Source organism: Serinus canaria, chromosome 10, assembly GCF_022539315.1.
Source record: "Serinus canaria isolate serCan28SL12 chromosome 10, serCan2020, whole genome shotgun sequence".
In the NCBI taxonomy this organism is placed as follows: domain Eukaryota; kingdom Metazoa; phylum Chordata; class Aves; order Passeriformes; family Fringillidae; genus Serinus; species Serinus canaria.
Genome location: NC_066324.1, coordinates 13,030,236 through 13,057,853, shown reverse-complemented (window position 1 = coordinate 13,057,853; position 27,618 = coordinate 13,030,236). Strand labels below are relative to the sequence as shown.

Here is a 27,618-nt window from a genome sequence, read left to right as displayed (position 1 = left end):
TATTTTCTGTGTCATGGTGTACTTCACCTTAGACCATTATGCAAGTTCTTCTAATTGAAATGTGGGTTATTAACCAGACAAAAGTATTTTTCTCTTTTTTTTTTCCCCAATATATGGCAATGCTTACTAATTAATAGCACCAAACTGGCAGCTAGGAAATAAGATTTGAAAACTTCAACAAAGCAGGAGAAGGCTGGGATGTCTTAGGGGAGTGTTCTCTGCACATTTCTCAACTATTTGCTCAGTGAAGAGCTCAAAGGGCTGTAGAACCTTTGCCATGCCAAGGGGGTTGCTCATCCACATGGGCCAGCAGGCACAGTGAGCACCAGTGGCACTGCTCTGCCTGTGCCCAGGTCACCTGTGCCACTCCTGGGGCAGGTCCCTTCTGGGAATATGCAAATGGCTCCTTTGGTCATGTGAGACAGCTCTGAGATTTATACTTTTTAAAAGCCTTTTCCCTAGTACAGATTTTCTGCTCTGGTCCACCAGAGGTTTGATTTATAACTTAGTCATGTCTTAATCACGGAACAGGAAATCTGCAGTGTTTGCTTTAACCTATGGTGTGACTGCTACAGACCCTGTACTAACAGAAAAGGGAATCTTCTAGATTAAATAGTTTAATGGAAAACCTTGTAGACTACTTGGGGTTAGTACAAATACTGTTACAGTAGAGTGAGGCATTTTCAGCCTTTCAAATAATAGGAAAAGTCAAATGAACAGGGATTGTCAGTAGACAATTCTCTGCTTGTTTTTCTGCAGAAGATTGATTTTCTTCTGATGGATCAAAGAAAAAAAAATCCAATATCTTCATAGTAACAGCTAATAGAAAACAAGGAAGGAAAAGAAAATAAAATTGCCAAACTTTGTTCCCTTGGGACCAAGGATCATTGAGTCATACAAAGAGGCATTGAAACAGCAGAATGTGGAAGTTCTCTAGAAGAAAAATAAAGCCACAGAGATTTATTTTTCCCCTCTGACAAGGTCAACACAGACATTCTCAGAATTACACATCCTGCTTCTGTGTAATTTCTCCATGAGAACTGTTTGGTCAGGTTCAGTGAAACAAAACAGCATTAAGAGCAGTGCTATAAAAATATTTTTGCTTATGGAAACATGTATTTTTCATGAGTAAATATAATGTAAAATGGCATAATAGAATGATGCTTATTGCAATTGAGGCTGGGTGCTGTACTGCTTTCCATGCAGCAATGCCTTTTATACCAATTGTATTAATTGTGAACACGTGGCCTGTACAGAAATGGGTGTTGCATTCCTTCTTTTTCAGTGTGACATTTTCACGAGGCCATGCAGCTCTAGTCCATCCCTGGGCTACTGCTGTGAGAGCTCCAGAGAGTCAGTCATGTTTCTGCTGGATCTGAGCAGGGAGAGAGGGTTTTGGCTGGGTGGAGGTGGAAGGCAACCTGCCAGCTCCCTTGTGGCCACATGCTGAGGGTGAGCAGGCTGTGCTCCAGCAGGGCAGGCAGGCAGGCAGGTCATTTAATTCTAGTCTCTCCATTGCAGCAGGTCTACACCTTTGTGCCTTAAAAGGTTACCTTGGTCTAGTTTTCCATATGTTTTATTTTAATGAAATCTGTCTTTGTAAAGTGGAAACTTTTGGTGCCTTTTGGAGAGGTGAAGCAGTTCTGCCCTGAGATACTGACCAAGTCAGGTCTTGTAATATGTGGCAGTCTGAGGAGAAGAATATGAATCCCAATATGTCCAGCAATTTAGAAACTCACTCTTGAAAAAGCAAGGAAATGGAAGAGAAGCTGCCTTTGGTGAAATGTCCAAGCAGCCAAAATATTTAATATCATTCTAATTTTGTTTTTCTGGCATATGCTGGTGGGAGGATCTAGGACAATGTATTGTTTCAGATCAGAAATGCAAGAGATCTCAGATGGAAAAAAGTCACTGAAACAAACCTTTAGCATATGTAATTTTCTATTTTGAAGGTTAAATACGTCTAACTACTGTAACTGAGAAAGTCAGTGAGCACAGACTGTCAGATTACAGAAATCCTCCTGTAATCCTCCTGTCCTGGGTAAAACAAGCAGGCCCAACATCCTGTTTCCCCTCCTACAAAGTAGATTCCTCACTTCCTTCTTGGGCTTCATAAATATGCAAGGATGTGAATTGAAACAGAAACAGTCTCTGCAGAAAATATACTACTTTTTTTTTGAGCTATGGCTATGATCCTCAGGGCTTTGTCTATGTCACAGGATTTGGGTTTGTGCTGAGATTACTTGGCTCCTTTGTTTTCATGTTCTCATTCCATTTAATTGGAAATTAAAATGTCTTTCAAAATAGTTATTTCCACAGCTCTGTGTTTTTAAATTGGAACTGATAAGCCAAGTAGCTGTTGGGGATAAGGCTGACATCAGATTCATATTCATGAATCTGATGTCATATTTCACATATTTCAATTTTACCTCTATGCACTCATGTTCTAAAATTGCAGCATTTCCTCCTGGATAATGCACTTTATTTTCTATATTCTTCTGATTAATACCAAAGATATATTTATCTCCTTCATATCAGAATTGTTTTGACTAATTATATTGCACATGCAAATATATTTAACCTCTTAGTATGGCATGAAAAGAATGTCAATTACTTTTCTAACTAGCTACTTTATTTTGCTGTAGTGTAGCTTTGCTTTAGCTTTGCAGTTGAATAAATGTTATAAAAGTGGGAAGATGTTGATGACATTGAACATTTTAGCTTCAGGGTTTGACACTCTAAATCTGGTTAAAATCTAAACTCTTTAATGTTTCTTTATCTGTACTGACAAAAAAAAATAGTAGTGTGGGCTGAAATTCAAAATGCTCCCTGAAATGCAGCAGCACAGTGATTTGCTTGCTTATGAACCCTGCCTGTTTTAGTAAAATAATTTTTGTCTTTCCTCTAGCATTTTTCAGTGTAGTGATTGAGAACCTTTTGGAATAACTGTGTAACCCAGCAGGAGGTTATTCAGATCCTATTTTACTACTAGATTTTTAAGTCCTAGGTTTACAGTTGCAGACAGGCTTAGGGAAGACTGGTAGCTGCTTTGTACTTTTCCTTCCAGCAAGACCTGCAGTGTCAAGCACCACACGCCTCTCTCCTAATCACAGGTTTGTGCTGCTGCAGAGCTGTTCTTATCGTGTTTTCCTCCCAAGCCTCAATTCTAATAATGAAAGTGCCAAGTGCCAGGTTTCTCTATTGTAAACAAATGATTTCTGATTTGACAAGCAGAGATGAAAGTCAAATATTTTTTAGGCAGCGAGGGAGTTCAGTACCCTGTTTGTTTGACATTACCGAGGCATTTTGCTTATGGCATTTCTGCATGTTAACTGGTCTAATGTGAAAAGGTTTGGTGAAAATCTACAGAAACATTTGTTTCTTTAGAATCAGGCCTCAGGCTAGTCATGGGAGTGCTTGGCCCATATGGGAAGTGGAAATAGTGCTCAACCCTAGAGAAGTGCTCTGAGCTTTTTGGGCAGAAGTGTAGTGGTTAATACAAGTATCAGTGTTCCTCCCTTTGGGACAGTAGAAAAGGAATACTCTTGTGCAAAAAGTACCAAGACTTGATCAGCAGGTGTCTCTGACTGCTAAGTGACAGCCTGGTGGTGTTTTGTGGTATCAATCCTTTTTGATTATCCAGCAGGTGGATTGATTTTCCTAGGTAAAAACAGGCAGTTTGAAACAAACAGAATTCAAAATGGAGAAATCCACATTCATATTTCTGCAAACTATAGCTGTTACTTGTAATAGTTACAGTGTAATGAAGGGGGATATGCAGTGCATTTTTACACAGAATACAGCTTGGTAATACAAGTACTTCAAATGCGTTTTTTCATATTACTCTGGGTTTTTTAAATGGGAGTTGTTGGCATCCCATCAGCCTCTGGTGTTTTTCGTGGCTACAAATATGGAGAAAATTGTAATAAAACAAGTCCTTAAAAAAATTGAAAGTGCTAGCAGAACTTAATTACTGGCAGAGGGCAGCAAGAAGAAAACTGACTTTCAGATGAATAGCTCCCCTAAAGGTTTTAATTTTTAATTATAGATTAAAGAAAGCCTTTGCTGAGTTGCCTAAGATCAATATGAAATACAGACCATTCATCCACACTACAGTGCACTAGTGGCATAGTTATAAATATTCGAAAAGAAAATGAAAGTAATATAAGCAGCCCTATTTTCTGAGAACAATAGTGTCAACCTCTGACACTTCTATATGCTGTGGTGTACTGCAGACTATTCAGAATCTTTGGCTGTGTTCCAAAGGTCTAGAAATGTGCAACAGAAGAAAGATGTAATTAATGAGTGTGGATATTCATCATGACGGAATTTTCCCCAAAGGGTCCCTCTGGAGTATTTTTGCCTGGCAGGTGAGGAGCTGCATCGTTACATAATGATGTTTCCAGAGTGCAGTGCCTGCCACGGCCTGGGGACACCAGCTCACTTCAGTGACACCGAGTTTTTGTCTGAACTGTGACATTTTACCTCTTTGCTTAATTTTTGCTCGAATTTAGTTGCTAAATTACTGACCTTTATCTGCTCTGAGACTGCTAATCTGAATTTATTAAATTAATAATTAATGTACTGAATTATGATGTTTATCATAAGTAACAGTTTTGCTATTCTGTAGAAAAGAATGAAATCAGAGTCAGTTTTAATTTCGTAAACCTTTGATTCTTTTGTGTTTTGAATAATGCTGAGATGGGTACAATTATTTTAGCTTCGTACTTAGATAAGAGTATTATGTTGGGCTTTTTTTAGATACCCTTCCTTTTGACACATGAGGTGGGGCTATCTGGATTATCTCCATTGACAATTTTCTGAAATAAACTGTTGTAACCAAGGGAGACACCCAGTGAGCTGCAGCACGGCTGATGCGAGCTCTGCCTGCAGTCTTTGTGAGGATTTTCTCTTAACTCCTGGCACTGCAAGCTCACTCACTATGCTGTTGGCAGGTTCACAGAGGTGCTGACATGATAGCTTTTGTTTTATGAAAGCCAAGAGGATGTAAAGCTGTACTAATGGCACTGAGGAACACGTAGTGCTGGTGCCGTTTGCTGCAAACACCACAGATAATAAAGGGGCCTTCACTGAGCCTGGTTGTGGGGGTGTCTAATTCACTACATAATTGATTAGCAGCAATTACCTTTATAAATCAACTTAACAAGACTATACCAGTGTTCTTTCAGTTACTCATTGTTCTGTCAGTACTGCTGGCTAAGCCATGGAAATACTGTCTTTTTTTCTGGTCTATATGTTGGAATACAATATCAGAGATAGAAACAAAATCATGACTGAGGCAGTCTGTACCTTTATAAGGGAGTTTCAGAGGGAAACTCATCACCTGTGTAAAACTACAGAAGAAAATATCTTCTAGCAACAAGGTCCTTGAGTGAGACTGTCTTAGAATATGAAAAATTCTTTAGTGCTGGTGTGGGGGCATGGGGTGGATGGTACTGTCTTCACCTTGTGGAGCTGACAGGGAGAATGGGATGCACAATCCCATGAGCAGCATGCTCAGAGCAGCTAAGGTGATCTCAGGTAATCCTTTCTGGAGATGCCCTCTCCCACACATCTCTTCCAAAAGATGGAAGCTCCTGGAAAGTCCATGGAAGATAAGAGCTCGATGCCTTTCCATATGGCAGCCTTTAGAGAAATGTTGAGTGTAATGTTCCTTGTGTTTTACTTTGTAGCAACTTTAGCTGTCAAAAATGGGAAAAGTTCTTTGCACTTGCTACCAGCTCAAGGAGCTGTGGAGAGAGGTGACTTGTTTTGCAGAAATTGTTTAAGTCAGCTGTTTTGACAGGTTTCTTGGTGTTGTTTTTTAGCTGTTAATATTCTCAAGAGAATGCCAGAATCACTTATCTTTCAGCAGTGGGAATAAAAAGCTTTTCACAATAACTTTGGCTTAGCAGGCACTCATTGTTTATGAGCTCTTTCCCTCTTGCCTGCAGTTAGCAGAAGGAGGTGTCTGGGCTGTTATGATTCTGCCTGCAGTGTTCTTCACTTGGTATTGCTGTCTAAAAGCACCAAAGGCAGAGGGCTATGGGACATAATTATACCAGGAAGAAATTTGCAAGAAATCCCAATATTATTTCAGCACTGTGTGTCATAGAAAAACATTGCTTGAGGTTATGGTTGCAGACGAAGACTCAAGTTAAAAGGTGAAAACTAAGATGCAAACTGTGGATGCAGCTGGCAAGGAGCATCTGGTCATCAGCCAAAGCATCAGACTGCAATAGATACAAAATGACATTTCAAGGGGAACAAGTTAGTATGGCTCTAGCATTAGATAACTCCAAAGTGTGCATTCAAGAAGGAGCATTTAAAGAATTATATAATAATTTTTCTTTATAAATCTTATTGGCTATATACATCCAAGGAAATAGTGAGTCAAGGAGAACACTATAATGTGTGGCTGAAGGGAGGCTCTTGAGTGGTGTTCTGCAGCCATTCTGTCTGTGGGCCTGGGTGTGTTTACCTGGCTCCTGGAAGGGCTGCATGGACCCTGCCATAAACATGCTGTCTGCACTGAATTCACTTCTTTTGCTCAAATGGCCTTGCCAAGCTCTCTGGTATTAGCATAACTGTGACACAGAGCCATTTGTAGCTAAGCAGTGATACAGCTTCTAAATCCAGTGCCCCCTGTGAATGGCCTTTCTCCTTGCTGTGACTTCTATTTTGTATGCATACCATTGGACAATATACATTATCCCAAATATTTTAGAAATTAATGTACTGTATCAATATTTTAAAGAGCTCTGAAGTTTTTGAATGTCATTGTGAGAGGAGGCATGGGAGGCAGGAGTCAGAAGAGGTTTGGGCTGTCTGCCCATTTTGGTCACAGATGTGCTGTGTGACCTTGGCCAGCCGTGTAGAATTGCCTCAAGCTCAGACCCTGTCTTGTGCTGGGAGTAGTTCTGTTGACTGCAGAGAAGACAGAAGAATGCTGTGAGAAAGTATTCAAAGCAGTTGAGTGTAATCTTTAATGTTTTTACTTTTATCTGTATATCATTTCTTTCCTTCACAGAGGTGCTAGAGATTAGCTGACCATTTCACATTCATGAATGAAAGGGCTCTTGCAGGGTTATTGCTATGTGGAGAAAGTGAATTTGAGATCTAAGCAGAAGTGTTTCAGTAGAGTGGTTTGCAGCAAATCTAAGCAAGTCCAATTTCACTGTCTGCAAATTAAAACCTTACAGTGAAATTCAGCAGCATGTGGGGATTATCCAGGCCTTGTCTGTGGTAGAGTCAAAGGGGAAAGAAGAATTTCATCATGTTTCCTGGGTATTCTCCCTTTTGCAGAATTCTGTGTGACAAGTGTGACAGGTGTTATTTTCATAAAATATGGTATTAAAACCCCAAAAGCCCCACAAGTCTGACAAATAGAATTATATCCAAGCTTGCATGTTTTTTTGTTGTAGGGTGGGAGAGTTCAGTATTTTGATTCCAAAACTCTCTGTACCACTCGCAAGGCCTGTCACTGTACATGGATTTTTAAAACAACTGTGTGAAGGAAACTGGAAGGATGGGCAGAGGAAACACAAATCTCAAAAGAACAACAGGAACTCATAAAGCTTGAAGGAAAAAACAAAACCAAAAAATTGCTCTGTAACAATGGTACTTGCAGTTCACATCCTATAAGTAGGGCTTCTCTCTATGCCTTCCCACTCTAGGAATTAAACTTCAGACTTCAAAGTCTTTGCTTTCTTCATGGTTTCTTTGACCAGCAATTTAGGGTCCTGCTTCCCTGGACTGAACCATTAGTAAATTTAACCCATTTCTTTGATGGAAACCATTTGAGTGTGACTGAGAGCACCTTCTGGTTTTGCTGGTGCTTCATGGGCCACAGTTTAGAGAGAAATGAAAGCATGTTATGCATCAAGAGACATTGTGGCCTTTCCAGTAGTGAGATGGGTACAGAACAGTAAAGTTAATTTTGATTTAGAAGTCAGGGTGTACAAGTCTGAACCACAAAAAGCAGATAAATTCTCAAATAAAAATGTGGTAGGGATTTTATACAAGGAACAGGAAGATATTTCAAAGTCATAGGGGAATTTAAGCTGTTAGGCAGTAATTGCAAAAATTGGAGTTGAGCCAGCATGCAAGGACTGGTGTCCCTGACTTTTACAAATGGCCTTATGAAATCTTAATGATGAGAAAATGTCAAAGACTCAGGCTTTACTCCTTAGGCAGAACGTCATCTCTTGATGTATTCCAGGAGATCTTGTTGGTTATTTGCTCCTTCAATAAAAGGAACATTTCTATGAATCACTAGCATAAACCCTTTTAACATCTCTGGTTTTGTGGAAGATTCCTATTCAGATTATTTCACTACTGTAGGATTTGAGATCAGAAATTGTAAAAAAAAATTGACCAATAAACATATGTGAATTTAAAAGCCTTGCAAAATTGACGAAATATGGAAGTTGCCTTCTTTATAAAGTATTCTTAAATTGATTTTGTAGAAAGTTTAAATCCATTCTGGTATTTTCTAGAGTGAATGTGGATCAGTAAACTGTCATCCTGCTATATTTGTTGATCAGATGAGGTGGGAAGTCAAATCTGAATTTCCTGAAGAATCTTCTACCAATAGACTTGATGTGCTGTCTTACTGAAAAAAGGCCATTATCCATTAGTCTGTATTGTTCTATGGGAAAACTTGCTCTCTGAAGAGTAGTAGAAGCAATTTTAAACACATTCCAAATTGTGCAGGTTTTTACTTAGATTGGAGGTTTGAAGACAAAATAAAACTGCAGAATATCTCAAACATTTGTTGTGACTTTTTTCCAGATTAGACTGCCAGCTGCAGAGCTTTAAAGAAAAGTATTATCGATCTTATTTGCTGTAACCTCTTTTTTTCCCCCTAAGCAGCATGGCAAACATGGCAATTTCATCAGTGTTCATCCTGCAGAGCACTTATAAATTTAAATAAATGTATTATGATGTGAGTTAGCCACATCATAACCTCTAAATGTAATAGAGGTTATGATGTGGCTAACTCACTTGATGTCACTTGAACTTCTCAGTACGTATTGACAAAAATCAAAACAATTTTATAGGCAAATTCTGATTTATCATCTCCTAGATTACAGCCATGATATTAATGGAAAAAGGGTTATATTTGATTGATTGTAACCTACAGCAGAGCCTTGCCTGATGTGTATGTAACTTTCAACGTTTTTTCACTTATGGACCACTATAGGTTGAGTTTAGTTTCTTGTATTGCAAGTTTAAACCTACTGAAAATGGGCTTTCTGCTCCTATTGCAGATCTTTTATAAGTATTGCAGAGCCCCTGCCAGGGGTCCACAGATCACCAGACTAAACCCTCAGGTTCACACACAAACCTCTGTTGGATGAGTGCCCTCCTTGGTTGGACCGAAATGTTTTGCAGCTCTTTGTGTGAGTGTTCCTGCATTAATGGAGTCCTAAAAGAACAAGGGAATAGGTAAGTAAATCCTCACTCAACTCTTTCAGGCTAAACCTGTAAGCATTCTCATTCTCACCTCAATTCTACCCAGGATCACCTACAGCACTTATTTCTGACTGCTGCTTCCAGAGACTGTTCCAATCAAGTTAAAACTGATGACTCCTTTATGCCTCAAATGTTGAATAAGCTTCCCACTAAAACAGATGACTCTGTGTAGTGGAGCTTTATAGTGGGGATGTGTTTTGATGCTTAAGTTTGCAGGAGTTCTGCTCTATTACTCTGTGTATAAACAGTTGCAAATAATGTTACTCCTTTGGTTTTGAGCTCTTATTCAAGAATATTTCATTGTTACATTTTATTGTGCTGAAGTCAGAAAAAATTAGTAAGTGCTTGCAGCTGAAAACACTGGTTTATTTCAAGGTTTTATATGTGTTATATATTTCTAAAGCAGTGAACTTGTAATTGCAAGATATGGCTTTCAGGTCTTTTTCTCACACAAGATCTTGCAAGAATTGGAGGGATAGCGATTTTCACCCATTTCTCTGTGCACTTCAGGCCGAAGGCACTTGTATGTTAAAATCTGAAGTGTTTTTTCTTATAAAACAAAGGAAGGAACATTATAAAAAAATTGGCATACATGAAGAGTCTCTATTTATAGAAATTAAAATACTGCAGGTGAGTCTATTACTTCTTACTGAACATTAATAAACAGGGTCAAAAAGGCTAGAAAGACAGCAGAAGGGGGGAAAAGAGCGAAGTGTGAGGTTGTGTACAATAAATATATTTAAGCTATAGTTTGGTAGCTGCGTGGGAGAACTTGTTCTTAACAAAAGGAAGATGTATAATTTAACTGGAAAAGCTCAATGAAATTTTTCCTATATGAAAAACAGAAGAGTGTAAAGGAGAGAAGAGAGTGTATCCAAAAACTACTGACAAAATTGTCATTTGGCTCCCCTGAGAGGGAACTTTGGCAAAAATATGAGACAAAAAGGTCAGAGAAACAATATTTGGAAATGACAATTTATAGCCACTACTGCATACCTCCTAGGTGTTTTAGCATATGAAAATGCAAACTAAACCAGGAGACGTTAATGCAAGTCAGAAAGGTCGAGGAAGTAGTAATTGCTAAATGGAGTTAATTGGATCTTTGTGGAATTGTTGGAGTGGAAAAAACATTTTGTAAGTGGAAAAAATAGCTGTAGGAAACAGAAAGTATTCAGATAAATGTGTTACTATACTTCTAATAATATTTTTTTGTGTCTGGCATGAAAATGTTTTAGATATGTAGGAGGAAAGTGTTGCAGGTCCATACCCTCTTTGCAGAGCAGATTTACTAAAAATTTATGTTCCCAGTGGAGGTTGTTAATGAAAATAGAGATGAAAATCTCTGAAGAAATCTCAGGCTGTGGGCTAAGGGAAGGAAACCTACAATGATTATTATTGAAAGATCTTCAATGAAAGCATTGCTAGAAGTTACACATTGAAAGAGCAAAGCAAATCCAACTTCCAGTTGTTCCTGTAAGTTAAGAAAGCCAGTTGACAGCTGTCAGGAGCGCTTGGGTGAAGATGCTCAGAGCTGCAGAGATCCAGTGAGCCCCTGTGCAGGAGAGGCTGCAGCCCTTGGCTGCTGTTCAGCCACTTGGCAGAGCAATTACCTTGTCCAGGGGCTGAGCCACTGGGGTTCTGAACTTGGAGAGGTTGTCTAGGCGTGGTTGCATCAGGTCATCTTTCTTTCTAGTTGTGGTGACTCCACACTGTTTGGACCATTGCTCAGACTCACTGAACTTTAAAACAGCGCTGCTTTGCTGAGCTGACTAATGAGCTGGTGTGTCTGGGGGAGGTACCACACTGCTCGCTGTTCACCGCAGCACAAAGCCTCCTGAAGCTCTCCCTCCCTGCCCGCCCCCGGGGCAGTGCTGACTGTGGCACTTCTAACTGCAGAATTGAACTCCTCACACAGAACTTTCTTGTGAGAGCTCTGAGTGCCATCCAACTTTCATTGTTAGGTACTCTTTGAAAAGAATGGCAATGTGCCCATCATTGCAAGCTTCTGATATCCTAACCACCTGCAAGCAGTTTGGGTCAAAGACCTAGTGTTTGATTCTTCCCCTTTCCATTGATCTCCTAGAGTTTAAGACTGTTAAAAAGAGCTGAAGTGGAAAATATCACTAAAACTTAGAAGTAGCAGTTGAAGGCATTTAACCTTTTCATGACCATTAGGAATTGCAGGGGAGCCACTTCTGCCCAGCAGCCAATGGTTTGGGATAGTCATAATTGCAGCAGATTTGATGAATTTGTGTCTTTTTCATGATTTTTTTCAGATGTACATTTTTTTCTCTCTATTTCATGGGAAACTAATAGATTAGTTTATATTTTTATAATCACTGAACAAATAATTTGCTAATAGTGTTTCAGTTGTACTTTACAGTTTTTCAGTCATAATCTTATACTTTATTGTGTTAATTTAAGTAGTGGAAGAATTTTCAGTCTGTGTACCACTGTCTGGGGAGGTGCATGAAATCTTTTATAGACTTAGCAAATTTAAAAAATCAAATGTCATTCCTTGAATTTTATTTTATTCCATTGGTTGTCATGGTGTCATGCATTTTGTAAGTGAAAGAGCCAACTTGTGTGTTATCACATATATCCCAAGTATAACTAACTTTATTGAATTCTCTTTTTAATAATGTTTGATTTATTAAAAAAGACAAGGGTGAAGTGATAAAAGCCTTGGAGCAAATTAATATTATTTTAACTAATTGGCTTCAATGGACTTAGATTAGCAGGTAAAATAATACAGGGCACTATTTGTCATCCATGCCATTGCCATTAACTTCCAGTTCTGGAGACAGTAAGCAAACTAGAGGTCAGACATATAACTGAAAGTATTCATCTGGTTTATCTGGAGTTTCCAGATTACGCTTAATTCTCTTTCCAGCTTCATAGTTCAGGAACCTTGTGACAATTACTAGTGAACCAGAATTTTCTGCTACATGAAATGCTATGAACTCGTTGACTCACCAAAACCAATTCAGGATAATTTCTGGGGTCTTTTTGCTGTGATTGGTGAATATGGATATGGATTTTTAGACACATCTTGGTGTTCAACTGCCTGGAATCATGAATAACAATCGTGAGAACCATCGTTCATGAGAGGGAAATTGATGGTTCTGTATGCATATGCTTTTGGATATTTTTGTTTTATAATAAAATTCAGCAAGTCTAAGTAGTGTGACATAATAAGGTAGGAATGTGACAAGGGCAGGGCTGTGAAATGTGCTGCTTTATACAGAGTGTCCTGTTAAGGATGCAGTACTATGGAAATAGATTTATTTGGGTTTACATGTTAGAGTTTTATTGTCATGTTGTCCACAAGAAGCAGTTCTGCCTGATGCTCTGATTTTGAAAACATTTTGCTTACTGTACTTTGCAAGTTTTCCCTTGAACTGACTTCTCTTCCTCTGGAAATAATAGGAAAAACTTGTTCACATTGAGGAAATGGTTTTAAAAACTATAGTACTAAAATAAAATATAAATCAAACTGCAGCTGATGAACCAGTGAATGTCTAGGATGTGTAGATGCTGGACTGTTTGGGGGAAAACTGACATCCATGTGGGAGCCTTTAAGAGTAGGAGAGAACTCTGAAGTACAGAAAGGGAACCAAGAGGAATAAGAAGCTGGAGGACACACAGAATGCTGCAATGTTTCCTATATATATTTTTTAAATTTATATGGGTTGAGACACACAAATCTGAGTGTCTTCTGGTGAATTTAATTATGAGAATTGCCTCATAACTAAGTGACAGAAATGTCCCAAGGGAAAGGCCAGATATTGAACCGTGTAATCTTTCCAAAAGTATCTTGCACAGGCTCACAAGAGCTAATGAGGGCACAGGAAAGTGCGATTGCAAGCAGCTGAGAAATTTGTCCTCTCCATTCATAATAATTTTGATAATTTTGAATGTATAATTTGCACTACAAAAATGTTGAAACACGGCTTATGAACTATACAGAAGACATCTTCTGAATAACGAAGCTGTTTCTTTTGCAGAACTATTGGTATCATTTGGTATCATTGCTTATACACATAAAGGAAAGTGGTTTTGGTGTCACATTAGCCATGTTCAACATAGATACAGTTAATGGTTTTATTTTCTGCTCCAGGAAAATTTCTGTCCTTAATGCTCCTCAAAGTTTCTTTTTCTGGCTGATGACCTCTGTCCTTGTAAGTGGTAGTTTTTTTTTGTGTAGAGCAGCATCGGATTCTTTCCAGAGGTTCTGCTACTTCTCTGTTGCAGTTCATTGTTATATTTACCACTTCACTAGTGAAGAGGAAAAGAATTAGGTCATAATCTTCCTTCTGTAAGTCCCTTTTAATCTTCCTGATGTATTTGAACATTGTGATATTTAGTGCTTCCAATATGTTACTTGCTATCAGTTTTGGTCTCTCAGGTGGCCATCTCACTTTTTATTATAGTTATTCTAGAGTATCTGCATTCTTGATAAATTGCTCAACTTAATTATTTGATAGAAATAATTTTGATCAATATCATTCTGTCCCAAAACTCTTGATGCACTGAATTACACTTTCTCCCTCTGAAAGGCATTGAAGCAAAGACAGGGCCAGCCATAATTTGTTCTTCTTTAGTGACAATATTTTGGAAGTAAAACAATGGAGATCTATTGAAATATCAATAGATAAAACAAATGGAAAACTTTCCAATAAATGAAAAGTCTTTTCACTCTCATTCATTGGAGCATGATACCTGATGTAGTTAAAAGGAGAAATTGATGTTCCTACCAGCTGGACATAAAGCTATGCGTATTCTCCTGTTCTAGCCTCTCAACATGAAAAACTAAATGGTAAGAAAAAGGCTCTTCCCTGTAGAGGTTAAATAAAGAAAGAAATTATTTGTCATTGAAGATGTTCTGATCTTAGTAAGGCTTCAATGCTTAAAGTATACGAAGGTTAAGACAAGGATCTAGCTTTTCTCTTTTCAAAAATATCAGGTTAAAGGCAAGGCAATTTGTGGAATGGTTGTTGTCAGTATTTTTATTTCAGAATGGACCTCCACAAGGTAAGAGATTGAAAGACAGAGAAAGAGAACAAATGTAATAGCTGCATTGAACAAAGGTTTAATATTCATGGTGGTATATGCACTGTGCTGAGATATGTTTCTTTTTTGCAAAAGAAAAAGAAGGAATCAAAACCTTTTTTTAAATGCTATTTTCCCAATTGTGAGATCAAAGTTTCTCTATTGCTGTGTTCCTGATAGCATTACAGTACAAAGGTATGTTGTCTCATTTAGTAAAGTAGCCTCATTAATGTAATTCTCTTTAGGTTAGAGTTCTGTCAATTACCAATATTGAAAACATAATTTTTATGTTCTTAGTGTGTGCAAGAAATCAGATATGCATTAGTTTATGAATCCCATAACTCCACTAAGAGCAAAGATAGCAATAAAGGGTCATCATGTATTTGAAGTAAGGTACTATTTTTAACAACTTACAGCACAATTTGAACACCATTTTTTCATCTTTCAAGAAAATTCCCTAGGAAGAAGTCACCTCTGTGCTGTTCCTGCCTTTTTTTCAATTGCTGGATGTTTTTGCACTGTTAAAATCATATGAATCATATGCAGATAAGGTCTTCTGGCTGGGCCTGGGACCCAGAGGAACAAACATCTTCCCTCAGGGGTGCTCCATGCTCAAGGGCAAAAACATCAGTTGTGGCCCTTTTGTGAGAACACAACATGTGGGTGTTGATGGTCCCCCCAGCCCAGGGTTTGTTCTTCAGCAGTGATAGCAGGAGATGTGGTTTAGGGAGACATCAATGAACTTGTTAATATGGAGAGAGAGTGAGCCAAACCCAACAAGGCTGAGAGAATAATGGGTATTATGAAATGTAATTCTTGTCAAAACTGATTTAGGAAAAGCAGACAATAATTGAGATAAATGACTATGCTCAACTGCAGCTCTTCCTCCCTTCCTTCCAACCCCCCAGCACTACAGGGACATATGAATGTGCTTTTGGTTTTTTTAGGGTTGGCTCTTTGTCATGGTTACCATTACTTGACTTTCTGATATCGTGTTGTAAAGCTCTAGTCAAATTCATTGATGTCATGCCTGGAATGCAAGGCATGACTTCCAGGGCTTCTCCAACATGCACTAACTGATCCAAAATAGTCACGTGCACTGCAGTAAATGCAAATTTCAGGGGTTTGGAGTTCCTGTGGTTATAATGAGAAACAAATTTCATCAGGCAGCAACCAGAGACTCCCTATAACAAGTGGGAATGCTGGGAAAATCTATGTTGAAGAACAGAATTTTCTCTTGCATAAGTTTTAAGTGGTTTTGTTTTTTACAAAGAATTTCTTTCCAGGTCAAATTATTAATTTTATATTGGCTTAGAAATGCCTGAGCAAGCCCAGGAGATTGTAACTGCTGGCATGTGAGGAGTCATCCCCAGGCTGGTTCCAGGGGCAGTTGTTCTGCTGTGTGCAGACAGGTGGGACTGAGCTTCCCTTCATTCTCATTTCCTAGAGCAGGATGCCCTTGGCAGAGATAAAGTCAGTTTTGCGGTGTCATGGTTTAACTCCAGACAGCAACTAAACCCCAAGCAACAGTTTTCTTCCCCTGGAGGTGGCTCTGAGATGAGTCTGTTACCATGTACCTGGTCAGAATTTCTGAGCACTGAGAGAAGCCCAAGGACCTAAGAAATCCAAGCGTCTGGTAGAAACACAGATAAATTTCAGAAGAGAAACTTTTTAGAATCTTATTTGATGCAAAGTTTGTAGAGATTTATCTACCAAAAATGACATAATCTGGAGAAAATTCAATTGACTTCTCAACAATGCCAGATTTGGGCTCTGACTCAGCAATGGTGATGTGAGTAACTTCCATAGTGCCAGTTACTAAAGTGCATTGTAAGAACTGGTGCTTTGGAAATGGAAGTCCATTATTTTAATGCAGGAATAAATGTACCATAGTCTTCTTAAATGACCCAGGAAAGCAGGTGGTAATTTTGATATCTAATACTGTCAGGATAGAGGGGGAGACAATCTGTTACTATTTCTGAGCATTGTGAAGAAACTGAGTCAGTGCAGGAAGGAGATGTGTGTTTGTAGCAGGGGAATGGCCTTTGCAGCTGGGCTCCTTCAAATGCAGGCACTTCCCTTTCCCTTTAGCTTTGCTGTGGGGCTGTGGTTTTTCCAGCTTGGGGAGTGACCCAAGGCGAGCCTGGTGGCTGTGCTGTGTCTTGTTTGTCCCAGAGATGTGTCCTTTGCTGGCCATGCACTCTGCTCTGTAACTCCTGCTGTACAGCCCAGCTTGGGTCCTTCCTCTGGCACTGGGGCTGGGAGCACCTGCCCAGCAGTGCCAGGTGCTTGTGAGCTTTGTGCTGGGCACCACCAAATTGCAGCTTCTCCCCAGCATGTCACCCAGAGACAGTTTGTCCTTTAGGTGTCGAGATCATACCTGGGTTAAATCCACCCTTATTGCTACACCAGTTTGCCAGCAAACTTTATTTACAATTTGTAATTACCTTACAGCCTCATTACAGCAGACACCTGGTACTTGCTGTTACATTTAAGGTTGCAAAACAGTTTCCATAGCAACAGCTGTCTCTGCACACCATAATTTTGTACAGTGCTTCCCTATTGGCTAAAAAAACCTCCACAATTGCTTTCTGTCCAAGGTTTAATTTCCCCATCAATCAATTCTAAATTAATTTGAGTTGAAATAATGTATTTCTCATTAGAAAAAAACCCCAACCCAACCCATTTTCTTCTGGGAAAAACTATTGTAAAAATAGACAGGCTGAGGACTATTAGTATTGCTTATACTGAGAAGAAAAGTTTCGCTTTAATTTAGTTTTAATGAAAGTTAGATAATAACATGGATGTATGAGACACTGATGTTTTGACCATGTATTTTACTGTCTGTGCTTTTACTTGACTTGTTTGATAGCTTTAAATGCTTACACATTTAAAAAAGCAACAGCTATCTATCTGAAAGATTAACTTTGTTTTTGATACATGTTGTACTTTGAATAATAGATGTCCAAATAGTAGAAATGACCCGGTGTGTTCAGGCTTGATGCCTTTCACTCTGTGTATGTGTTTTGTTAGAATCAGTCAAAGCTAAAGCCATGCTGGAAGATTGGGAGCCTCTAGCTTTGAATTTATCCACTCTGACATGTATTAGACCCAGGATTTGCTGCTTTAAATGTTTTTAACTTAAATTTAGCCAACTGATTTTCTTCAGATTTAACTGGCTCCTGAGGAAATCTACAAAGCAAATCTAATTTGAAGAAAAATACCACGTTAGTTCTAACATTACTTGCATTTGATAAAATGCATTGTAAACTGATATAATCTTACTAGTGCTGTTTCAGATCTCGTTCTATCTATGTTCAACCATTGTTTCTTAATTCTATCATTTGTGGATTTCTTTGGTTTCTCAAGCTTTATGTAAGCTGTTTTAGGTTCTGCACAGTCTACTTTCAGTTTGGTAGATTTCAATCAATATAAATCTCATTTAAAGAATTTCAAAGACTTAAATCACAGGCAAAGACCCTAATCTGGGGGGGTAACAAAGTGTATTAGAAATCAAGATATATTTTTGTTCCTTTAACAGTAAAATACTATAAATATAAATCTGAAAACACACAGTCAGCACTCAGAGTTATTGACAATTTCTTCTGCATCACCTTTGTGCCCACAGCAGCTGCAGCAGAATTCCAGACCTTGCATTCCACTTTCTGGTTGCCAGCATGACCCCAAATGCCTTCTTATCCAACAGAAGGAGTCCTTTTTCTTTAAAAAATGATGTGCATGTTAATTGCTTATTTGTATCGTGAGAGATCAAAGAAAACAACAGTATTATCTTAAAATTAAATTTATTTTTAATATATATTTTACAATAATTTTCAGTAATCCAAAGATATGAGTTTTATTGATGTCATGCAATAACTTCCTATTCAGGCTAAATATATTTGTATCAGGTTTTGTGCTACTATGCTTTTTGTGTGAAGGAGTAATTTGATGAAAATTATTTAATTATAAGTATAAAGTTAGAAGCATTAAATAGTGCAAAAAGTCTGAACACTAAAGCTGGTAGCATTAATATAATGTGACCCTATGCCTTTCATTTAGCAATAACATGATTATTATTGCAATTTCAATGCATTCAGAGTAAGAAGCTGCAGAACTTGGGCTGCAGGTCTGAGTTGGATTCAATGTTTTTGAAAGCTGTTAAAATAATGATAGAGATTTCTGGAAGAAAATATATTTTCCAACATACTGGTGGTCTGGGAATAAATTCTGTTTGTAAGAGCACCAAAATACATATTTACTTTTAAAAAGACAAGGAGTGCAAATTGTATTTGAATAAATGTTCAGTTTGTCATTGTCATATTCTATTGGGATTAATGAATGGTATTCTTTGGACAGTTACATTACACAGGAAATAGCTACGTTTCCCACTGACAATAAAGAATATATTTTCTGAAGTGTCAGAGATACTTAGTTCTATTGAAATTTCTTTTCACAATTTTGAACCATACTCCTTTAAATTGGTTGTTCAGGGCCAGATTAGCACAAAGGCACATTTACATTCACGTTTTCACCCTTCTCTGCATCCTCATCCATCAAATTCAGACTCTGAGTTTTTATTGTATTTTTATTGAAATGTTAATATGTAACGTGAGAGTGCAAAAAGCTCGAATATGTGAAAGGAAATAAATCACTGCCACCTAAAATATTCTGAGGAATCGAAAAGAGGACATGGATCTTTTGCTGCTTCTGTGCAGATGCTGACTTTTAGAAGCTGATGATATTACTTAGCATCTGCTGAATGTGTCTGTACCTTGAGCCTGGTGGGTTATTATTTTCCCATTATAGCTGTGTTCCTGGGTTGTTCTAGAATAGTAACATAGTTTTTGCAGACTGACACCACAAATTGTGGCAGTATTAAACTATCTTTACTCCTGGTGTTTGAATAACAGAAGGAGGCCAATAAAACAGATGAAAGTTGAGGCTTATGGAGACAGTTCCAGCTAGAAAGGCAGAATGATGTGTTGCATATTCAACAGCAGGCAAAGTGTTCCCATGAAAATGAATATTCAGGGGTGTCTTTATTAATGAAACAGGACATCAAGTTAAATTGAAAAACAACACATTTTTTCTGAAAAACAAGTAATTTCCTGGGTGTGTAGGCAGCTTCTGCTATTGCCTTTCTTTCCATTACTATGTTTTGTGCAGTGTATTTCCAAACTCTCTTTGTATGTTGATTTCTCTTGGAATGAGTGTCTCCTAATGTTTGTGGCTTGACATTAGTGCTTGATGTCTGAGGTTGCTTCAGAAAGTTTAAAAATTAATAAATACTCTATTTTCAATCCTCCAAGCAAGATTCTAGTTTTAAGCCAGGTAGCTTGGAGGAGTCCAGGTGGACTGCACTGACACATCTGTGTTTATCAAACTGCTGTGCAACTTCTTGAAAAGAGAGCAGATTTTTAACAGGACTGACTTGCTAGGAAAACATCCAGTATTATTTTTGACTGCTGACTGGCATTGATGGTATTTGAATCTCTATTGCCCAGTACAAGTTATCTGTTCCAGGATTTGCAGAAGGATGACCAGTTTCCAATTCCCCAGCCACAACTTTTACTGCTTACAACACTGTAGTAACACTGAGAACATTTTGTACTTGGAGTTTCCTTAGATTTTTAGGCTTGTAAAGAAATTCATAGTAGTTCAGACAGCTTCTCAGCTAATTTTCTGTGCCTGTTGACTTGAAGCTATTAAATTTTTCCAGATGCTGCCATGCATCTTCTTTCATTAGAAGCCATGCAATTCTGTTCTCTTTTAAATGTAGCATAAAAATTCAGAAGCAGGTATTAATTTTATGAATTGATATTTGTATTACCTATGTAAGGCACCTGGCATATACCTTGCTTTCAGAATTTGTTTTTATGAGCATGTTGTTGATGTCTGTGACCCCATTGCCTATTTGATTGATTCCTTCAGTGTCTATTATCAGCCACGGGCATTATAAATATTGTAATATGGATATTAACCTTTTGCTTTGTACCTTTTTTAATGCTAGTACATTTTATTGATGATGATTAATAATTAATAACTGCCATTCTGTTTTGTTTCTTTTGTTTTCAAATCCACTGCATTGCTGGCTTCCAGTAAGATTTTTTCCCAGTGTTTTCAACTTGAAATGTAGTATTCTTGGCAGAGATGTTTTTACTATTATACATTAGGAAGGGAAAGAAGGAAAAGGTTTTTTGGGGAGATGGCTACTTTAAAATTCTTGTGGGTTTTTTTTTAATAGTTTTATTTTTAATTTCAGAAGAAAGAAGTTACAAAGTACATTGGATTAAAGAAATATTGTATTAAATCAAAATAATACAAAAAATAACACAAACCCAAAAAGAAGCAACTTCTCTATTAAAATAAATATCTGGAAAAATAGGCTGATTATACAAGAGAGGTTTTATTCAGGGGAAAAAGAGTAAAGTCAAGATTTTTCTCTATTTTTAGTTTTAAGTTTCAACTTCCTAACTAAGCACAGAAGTAATGCAAATGAGGGAAAGGTGAAGCAATTGTATAATTTGAAAGTTATGCATTATGTCTCATCTTCGCATCAGGAGGGAATTCAAGGAACTATTTGATATAGAGTCTCTTTCAAGTTTATTAAATGGGATTTTTGAGTTTTGGAACTTGCACTGGAAAGAGTTCTAGCTGATGTTACAACTATTTGCTCTTTTTAAGGCATTGTGCTTCAGCTTGCAGGCATTTAAGACAAAGTCACCTGGATGGGAGCTGACCAGAATTGATTTATTACATGTATAGTTGTCTTGTGTTTTAAGATCTGTGGAGAGCAAGACTTGCTAATTATATATCTTAGATTGAAAAGAAATATTTAATAATACTTTAATCAGAAATACCAGATGAAGTTTTACATAAAGCAGATTTAGTTAGAATGACATTCTGTGCTATCAGCAATCTTTCATTGTGCATATGTGCCCCATATGGCAAGGCCAGGCATTATCAGTGTGAGGAGCACAAGCAGTCTATTATTCACACTGGAAGCTCAGTTTGTTCCCAACTTTAAACCACTCTTCTGGAAACCAGCTTGGTCTTCCTGAGCTGACAGTTGTAGAGGGACTGGTATATGTAAAAGCAACTAATGGACCCATTTCCTATACATTGATTTAATTATTCCTTTTGGTTTTATGTCTCTAAAATGTATCTGGCCATACTTGAACTTCCTTACAGTTTAGCTGTGCACCAGGAATAAACGGTACTTGGCTTCCGCATGGCAAGGCACTCCCTGCAAACCTCCTATGTTTGTAGCTTTCTCTGCTTTCTCAGCAGGTGTTTGTCCTCATCTTCTGCCCCATACTTCCCTTCTCTTGCCTCTCTCTAGAACTGAAATTGTGTTCTCTGGATTTTAACACAGAGAATTCTCCTTTCTACTGTTCTGAGAGGAAACATGTCGAAATCCTCATAATAAGTTTCTTCTTTTTTTTTTTCTTTTAATCTTTTCTAGGAAATTTTTCTCATCCAAGTGATTTCCCCCTACTTTTTATAATTTCTTTCCTGTTCCTGTGCATTAATTTTGATGCAATTTCTCATATTCTTCTTTTTTAAAGAATTGACATGTTGTAGGAACCCTCCACATGGTCACTGCAATGAAAAGTAACATGGATAATGCTCTTAGTTTCTCTACCCCGGAGTTCATCCATCTGGTTTTGGTCTAAAAGGCCACAGGACCCACATCTAAATAGCATAAAAAGCCTCAGGATCAATTAATAAAAGCAAATGAAATATTTAGTTGTAAAATACATGGTGGCACAATCTTCCAGTAATTAATTATACCCCAGGAGAGGCTGTGAATAGTCCTGTAAAAATAAAAATATAACTTTGTTAATGAAACACTCCCTGTCTTCCCTCTTGAAGTATGTAATGCTAGATGCTTGGTTCTTTTGCCTGGCTGTTTTTTCCCCCTTGATTTTGGAAACAAATCACATGCAAACCAGCAGTTACTAAGTTGCCTAAAGTTTACAGAGGGTCAGAAACACTGCTCCCTCTACTATTGTAAATAGCAGTTTCTGTGTTTCAGTGCTGAAAGTTTCCATTTCAAAATACTTTTAGAAATACGCAAAGGAAAACAATTCCATTTTCTAGAATTTTTCTAAATGTAATATTTCTGTATAACTTCATGCAGTTCAGAAATAGAATGACATATTTGCAATACACTCAGGACAAGAAAAAAATTAAAGATATTATGGGATGGCTGAAATAAGGAGAGTTTGGTCTCTTTGTTTGGAGTAGATATTATTTCTGAGAAATAAGAGCATGAGGAATGCCATCTGGCCTATGGAAATCAGCCATTGAAATGATTACAGTATCAAAGAAAACAACCTACTAACCTTTAGCAATGTAATGAATGTCAGTGATATCCCTTCAAAAGGGTTTTTCAGCAAGAAAATTCTCCATTGAGAGGAACAAAACTCTCCTGTTCCATTACTGGCTCCTGGTCTTAATCTGATATAAAAATCCTAGCAATGCAAAGCTGGTGCTGAGTTACCATCCCAGCCTCTCCTGTGATGGAATTTTGTGTTGACAGGTGCAAATGTAAAACCTCCCACAGACTTTCAGTGATCTACTCCTTAGATAGCTGGGGTTTCTCTTGGCACTTAAAGAACCCTGTATTCTTCTCTGGAGATATCAAAATATTGACTCTGACAGCACTACATATACCACAAACTGAATTTGTGTCACATCACCTGAGAGAGGTGATAACCATACTGAGCATTTCCAGCTGTGGAAAAGCTTTTCTGCTCTGCTGAGAGCAAGGAATGCCCAGATGGTTTGGAAATTGTTAGAAAATAATTATAACTTTAGAGTGCAAGGCTTTTAACTTAGCCTGGTGGATGTGTGTCTGCCTCTCTCAGAAATGGTGACAAACTTTAACCAAAGAGAACAAACAGATTCTGCTTGTCCTACCTGGGTGATGCATCTGTGCCAGGAAAGGGTGTTACTGAAATCTTCTCTATTATTTACTCTCTGGACAGCCATTTCAGCTTTATATACAGAAAATATGGGAAGTAAAACTATTCTCACTCATTAATTTAACACTGGACTCTGGAAAGTAAGTGAAGTTTTCAAGTGCAACCTTCATTTTTAGGTTGCCCATGCTTTACAGCTATCTCATATAAGCCATTTGCTGGTTTCAAGAGAATTGAACTCCTGCTTTTTCTACCAATTACTACTGAGAGTAAGCTCTAGATTTGTCTCAAAAAAGAACCCCTCTGGAAACCAAGTAATGAAATTTGAGACATTTTTGAAATATGACTTTTAATTTCCTGCACTTCAATGTCCCCATCTGTACAATGGCCATCGCAGCTGGATGTTGAGGAGGCTTGTCAGCTTAGTAATAAACTGGAAGGAAATCATTATTACTGTTCTCAGATTGCACTATGAAAACTCAGAGAGTAAAAGTCCATGGTAATTCCATTTCCCCCATGGAGCTCTTTTCTTGCTGCCCTGTCAAGGGACAGACAATTTCTGTCTCCCTTCAACAGGCTTGCCTCTAAATCTCACAGGTATTGGGTGCTGTGCAGAAACTCCATCTCCATGGCAGTTAAGTGCCACTGGTGACTGTAATATTTGTCAGCTCAACCTTAAGGGATCTGTGCTAAAGGATCCAGTGGAAATGATGGATATCTGCTCACACTGCACATCTCCATCCTTTCAGGCCCATCCATCAGCATGTGTGCAGGAAGCAAGGAATGTGTGTTAGCAGAGTGGCCTCTATCAATTCCACAGAACTGCAGCTCTCTGTGGGGAGCTTTTCCAGGCCCATATTTGTCCCCTACAAAATGGTTGCAATGTTGGTCACGTAGACTCCTCTGTGTGTCCAAAAATGTCCCACTGTGAACTTGCTGGGCTGGCTGTCAAATACATTGAACTCTTCCAATTGGAATACTGGCATTGAATAGTAAATTCCCGGGTCTTTGCTTACCTTTGCAGTGTCTAATTAACTCTGTGTGAGATTGGTCCTTCAGGCTTCAGTTTTTTAGGAGCTACAAACCAATACCTTCATTCTCTGTCAAATGCAGGGAGTTCTCATTTTTAAAATTATCTTTTGTGTGTTGAAATTTAAATAAATTGAACCTCAAATAGCCTTTGGATTTTACATAATTTTCTCCCTGAGCTTTGATGAAGCAGTGAGCCTGCAAAAAAAAAGGTAAAATTGTTTAGCTGACCAGCCTGTGCAGGCCTGGTTTTGAATAAAACTTTCTTCAGCAGCTGAAGGTTTATGGAGATTTTGATGATACAAATGAAAGGCACCTTGTCCATGCACCAGAGCAGCTCACAGTGCTTTGTTGGGAGCTGCAGACGGAGCAGATTGTGTAATGCTGGACAGCTTCCAAGGCATTTCCTTCAGTGCACCTGTGCTCCAGGTACAGTGACCCATTCTTTGCCAATTTGACATAGAGTTAATTTATATGGAACTCCATTTACAGAAGATTAGGTTTTCACACTCTTGATTGATCAGTCTCAGGTCTCTCAAAAGTATTGCATTCTTGGTAATGTATCTGCTCAAACTCACAATAATATAAGGTTTTGTCATTAATAGTTTCTGATTGACAGGTCTGAATTTCTTGTGGCTGAAATAGCCTGAGTTTCAGATTTCTGAACTTTACAAGCTATACTAGGAAACTGCATGGAGAAAAATTTCAAGTTCTAAGATAGGATTAGAGACAGAGGAGGTAAAACAAACCTAAAAACAATTGATTTTCTTCTAAGTAAAGTTCTGACTAATTTATTTATTTCTCTTCTAATTGAAGGCAGAGTATAATACTTTGATAAATAAGATAAAAAAATAGCTGTAGAAACAGTTCTTCTTATTACCTGTTTGACTCATTATGTTATTGCCTGGAAAATCAGCAATAATGGGGCATCGTGACAGAAATCTATTCTGAGGAGATGTCCCTGTTACCAAGTAAGGTGGTGAAAGGATGACATCAGTTGCAACACAAGTACTTATTGAGAGAATATTACAAATGACAGAATCCATGAAGCAGGACCTTCTGCTTAGGCTGCCAGTCAGGCTTGTTTAATGGTAGTAAAAATGGGAGAACAAAGGCCTGAATTTAAAGGAGGCTTCAGCAAAGCAAGTGCAGTAGTCAATTACTTCAGGTGAAATGGTGGTAAGAACCAAAAGAGTGAATACTTGCAGGCTGTTTTGATACTTTAGAGTTGTATTTTTTCTTTTTTTTCTATTTTGATACTTTAGAGTTATATTTCTTTTTATTTTATCTTTCTCATCCAAAACCTTAGTCACAAAAGACATTTTCAAGGTTTTTTCTTCATTCCTGGTTGGAATGAATCTCTAAATATTTATGCAAAAGATATATTTATATGTCAGAGGACAGGTAGACTGAAGCCTGTTTACAGAAGATTAATTTTTATAGCAAGATAAATCTTGTCTCTGTTTTGCAGACAAAATTAACTGAAGTTGTTTGCCTAGAATATCCAGGTCTAGAAAAATCTCAAAGATTTTCCTTTTAATTAGTGTGCTGACTGTGGTTTATCTGTTATTGTATGAATAATTTATATAGATCTGGAGTCCCACTCTATATTAAATTGTCATTTGGGCAAAAAGTAGTAATTTTTCAAAATGACAAATCAATCAGATGGTTAAAATCTGGTTTTTATTTTCCTGGCTTAAATCACACTGGATGCTCTTTAAGTCCATGTTACGGCACTTGACTCCACTGTCTTGGTGCAGAGTTTGCACTTTATCTGTGCAGCCTCATTGCCTTGAGATTTTGCCTGAAAATTATAACTGAAAGGTGCTGGAAACCCAACCTGGGCACTGATTGTATGTGACAAGCAGGGTAGAGATGGGCTTCCACTCTAGATCTGTGAGCCAGTAAGAATAAAAACAAACAACTCTTAACTTCAGCAATACTGTGGAAATCACTGAGCATCTAAAAGCAGTTTTACTGAATTTATAGTTTTGGATTTAAAGTTTTTCTTTCAACTTTGTTTTCCCCATAAAAGTTCTGCTGTTGGGACACAAAAAAATTTCACATTTCCAAATTGGATAGTTTACACAAGAAAGTCCTTCAAAGCAGGGCAGTGTCTTGCACACCTACAAAACATTGTGCATGCAGAGGCTTCCCTGCTCATGTCAACTCCTGGGTTAGTCCAGCCTTGGAGCTGCAATGCACTTAAAAATGAGATCATTCAAAATTGCATCACCTGTCTCACTGCACTGGCACTCACTGCTATTGGGAAACTGCATGTTTTGCATCTTGTACAGCATAAAAATCCTAGTGCAGGGAGGGCAGGTCAGGCCCCTGGCTGACCCACACACCTTTTCCACTCTGAAGGTGCAGAGAGGCACTGGGACCTTAAATGAAATGCTCCAACTTGGTGCAGTCCATCCCAGGATGGAAATGCAGCTCCCTGTGCTGGTTTATGGGACACTGCTCCCACAAGTGCATCCTTTTGAAGTAACTGCTCTTGATTACTAAAACCACTAAATAACTATCAAATGGCATCATTCACTGCATGAAGGATGCTTAAGGGAGTGGATCCTCATTCATACAACTTTGATTTTTAGATTATTATATGTGAAGCTCATGAATCTTTACCAAACTGCTTCCTTCATTGAAACTGAAAATTGATTTCTTTTTTTCACCGTGAGGCTTGTGCTGAACAGATCAATGTTTAAGCATGTCTGGAAACAAGGGTCATAGATCACCTACTTTAGTACAAGCACTTGGGATTTCAGTAGCAGGTTTTTAAAGCCTGTAGGACTTATGTTATATAAGGGGTATATCTAGTTATTATGCTGTATTTTCCTCTACTAATATCTATGTGTGCAACTAGGAGAGGTTTCACTTGTTCTGTTATTTTGTTTTGGCTCAAGACATTTGCTGCTTTTTTTTTAAATGAAAAACAATGGAAAAATAGATGAGATTTTTATTTTTTTTTTTTTTAGTTTTTACAAAGTGTTATGTATGTCCCTTATGAAATTTAGCCTTTACCTTATGCTGGTTTAAAGAGTTACTTAATTTGTATTCAATTCCCTCCTAAACACCTTGCTTGGAGTAAAAGCTTCACTATATTAGATGTGATGGAAATGTGAAGGAA

General features: G+C 37.8%; 1 long non-coding RNA gene across 2 annotated transcripts in view; it reads left to right on the top strand.

Annotated features, from left to right (window-relative positions):
• Positions 1-27,618, top strand: part of LOC115484174 (uncharacterized) — a 102,510-nt gene that overhangs the window by 29,152 nt on the left and 45,740 nt on the right. For both annotated transcript variants that reach the window (XR_003944906.2, XR_007778459.1), the window contains exon 5: positions 9,273-9,450. This is a non-coding gene — a long non-coding RNA (uncharacterized LOC115484174). The remainder of the gene's footprint in view (positions 1-9,272; positions 9,451-27,618) is intronic.